Raw genomic sequence first — 3,180 nt, 5'->3', positions numbered from 1 at the left:
ATCTCAGCCATGGTTGAGAATGAATTGGGGGAAAGGAACTTTGGCTTTGACTCAAGAACATGAACCACGACATGGAGGAGAAAGGGATTGTTGGCCGCAAATGTCTCCCGCTTGAGCCCCGCTTCCCGCTGCCGAGGGACCACCGCCTCGGCGCTGCAAGAGGCGGAGGTGCCTAAGCGCTGCCCGGCAACAATCCCTTTCTCCTCCATGTCGCGGTTCAGTCTATTTCAGATTGATGTGGACGTGGAAGAACCAGGAACGTCGGAGAACCCAACGCGGTAGTTTGAGATTCATAATATCGGCTCACACAGCTTTTGCCGTGATAATATATATTAGATGATATAGATATCTATGCATATGATATTATTTAGATATAGAGCTCCATGACTCCCGTGTGTTCTAGAATATTTACAGAACACGGCTAAAGGCTGGGTGCGCCTCGCCATTGTGATACATCCACTGTAAACAGAGCGCATGGTAACATGGCTGCAAGCTGCTCAGGGCCACACCCCCACCCTCCTCCTTGACCCACCTCACTCCTCCTCATTTGCATTATAGCTACAGACACCAAAACAGCACATTTGGGGGAAGCTCAATGTGCGACTGGCTCGGAGTGGCTTTAACTCCGCACAACGACTGAATTTCGGGAACGTCTTTGAATACTGTGTTAGTGGCCCACTAATACCTATATTAAAGCATCCATAAAATAGCATGTCATGGCACCTTTAACATGTTTTCTAGTGTGTGTAGCTGTATGAAGTCAGTCATGTTTCTGTCACATCTTAATGTTTAATGTTAAAGTTGTATCTGGACTGTTTGTCTTTCAGCATTGATGCTTCAAAAGAGGATGGAACACTTGGGTGACTCGCAAATGATAATCACAAAAGCCCAAACTGCAAAGTTAAAAAAGTTGTTGTTGAAGGAATGCCACACTTGTCTATTCGCCATAAAAGAAATATTTCCAAATGAAGAGATAACATACAATTATGGGGATTCCACATGGCCATGGCGTGCAATGGTGAGATTATTTTCTTAGTTCATCTTTTGTTACACAAATGTCCTAGAACACACTTTGTAATGTATTGTTTTTTCACCCACTGGCAAAGTGTTACCTGAGGACGACTGGGTGAAGTATGGGCCTGTTTTAGCTGGACTATTGTCTTAAACAGGGTGCTACATTGCCTCCACACTTTGGGTAAAATAGTAACTGGTGGAATGTTTTAGATTATTTGGAAAGATACACAGCCGCCTGGTTGCATTATGACTTGTAGGGATAATAGTGTGACTTGTAAGGACAGCCGGTAACATTACTAGCCTATCGCCTTTATCAAGCATGTTCGCACGTCCTCCATAACTGAAAAAACATTTTGTTCATGCAAGTGTAACCAGTACCTGGTGTCTATGGGCCAGATCGTCAGAAGATTCTAGTGTTCGTAAGGAGAGATATGGTACTGTCAGCCCCAGAAAGACGGCCGGAAGGACGAGCTCGCAAGAGTCATCCGAGTTATCTTCGCTTGTTTTTATATCGGTGTCAATCTGAAAGAAAAAGAAAAATGGCACAGCAAGACACATTATTACATCTCTTTGCTGGGGGATGTAGTGGTACCATAGGAGCCATCGTGACCTGTCCCCTGGAGGTGCTGAAGACGCGTCTGCAGTCCTCAGGTCTGGCCCTGCGCCCCTTCTTCCGGGTGCAGATGGGCTCGCTCAGCGGCACCAGGGTGACCCGTCCGGGGACGGTCACACCGGGACTCCTGCAGGTTCTGCGGTCAATTCTGGAAAAGGAGGGTACACGGTCGCTGTTTCGGGGCCTGGGGCCCAACTTAGTGTGTGTACCCCCCTCAAGAGCCATATATAGTTTGCTGCGTACTCAAAGTCCAAAGAGACGTTGAATGGCGTGTTTGAACCCAATAGTGGACCTGTACACATGAGCACAGCTGGTTTTGCAGCCTTTGTGACCAACTCTATGACAAACCCCATCTGGATGGTAAAGACAAGGATGCAGCTGGAGAAAAAGGCCCGAGGGGAGAAGACGAACGCGCTGCAGGTGGCCCGCAACGTTTACAGAGAAGAAGGCATGAGGGGCTTCTACCGCGGCCTCACCGCCTCCTACGCTGGCATCTCAGAGACCATGATCTAATTTCTCATCTACGAGACGCTGAAGAAGCGCCTCGCCGAGGGCCGCCATAGCTTGCCAACTTTTATGTAACCAGTACCTGGTGTCTATGGGCCAGATCATCAGAAGATTCTAGTGTTCGTAAGGAGAGATATGGTACTGTCTGCACAAGAATGACACACGGAAGCAATGGATATATTTCAAATATATATATATGTACTTGGTTTATTGTTTATGGCCACTTTGCAATGAGGAAGCCTCTAATTATTCAAGAAAAATAAAGAAAAAGACTCTGGAAAAGAGTCAGCCCTTACAAAAGAAAAACACAAAACAACAGGATTTAAAACACCTCTGACCAAATTAAAACATCCCTGAATCACACGTCTCAACAAAACAAACAGTACACAGCAAAATTTAGAACAGCCTACTCCAAAGATCTAGCTTCACTCGGACCATGTGGAAAACCACTCCGGTTTGGTCCGTGCGATTAAAATAAATAAATAAATAAATCAAAGTCTCTTGCCCCTACCACACTGCAGAAACAACAACACCTGCTCCTTCCGTTCAGGGTTCAAAAGGATCGCTCCGATGGGGGTAGCTCGCCAGTCTGTACACCGCTGCCGACCTCCAGGGAGGGCGAGCAGGATGCAGACGATCCAGGATCCAATCTCAATCCACACAACAAAAAAAAAAAACCCGGCCAAGGGTTTCGATTTACTGCACAGGCTTTTCGGGACTTTTAGTGGCGGGGGAATCTCTCTTCTTTAGGTTACTATAAAAAACAGTAGTCTATCGTCGAATCTCATCTGTGGCTCGTCCCGAAAAGGACGAATCTCCGTAAACGCTATATGCTGACGCTAAATAGAGACGGGTCTAATTTCTGATTGGCTAACTAAGCCAAACCAGTTGCCATGCGACTTTGTTGAGTTACAGGTGGTGTAACAAATCACGCCATACTTTTTAGATTCAATAATTTAAATGCATTCATTTGCAATATTTTCCCAATATATATCTTTATCTCATTCTGTGGCACTATTTAGAACGACAATACACAAGCCATGTAT

General features: G+C 45.8%; 1 pseudogene across 1 annotated transcript; it reads left to right on the top strand.

The window, feature by feature from the left end:
• Positions 1 to 1,553: 1,553 nt before the first annotated feature.
• LOC307074203 (solute carrier family 25 member 33-like) lies at positions 1,554 to 2,209 on the top strand (annotated as a pseudogene). The gene has a single exon. The product of its transcript is annotated as a solute carrier family 25 member 33-like (transcript).
• The last annotated feature ends 971 nt before the right edge of the window (positions 2,210 to 3,180 follow it).

Source organism: Pollachius pollachius (assembly GCF_949987615.1).
Source record: "Pollachius pollachius genome assembly, chromosome: 4".
NCBI classification, from domain to species: Eukaryota; Metazoa; Chordata; class Actinopteri; order Gadiformes; family Gadidae; genus Pollachius; species Pollachius pollachius.
The sequence above is the reverse complement of the archived record's forward strand: the minus strand, read 5'-3'. Positions and strand labels throughout refer to the sequence as shown.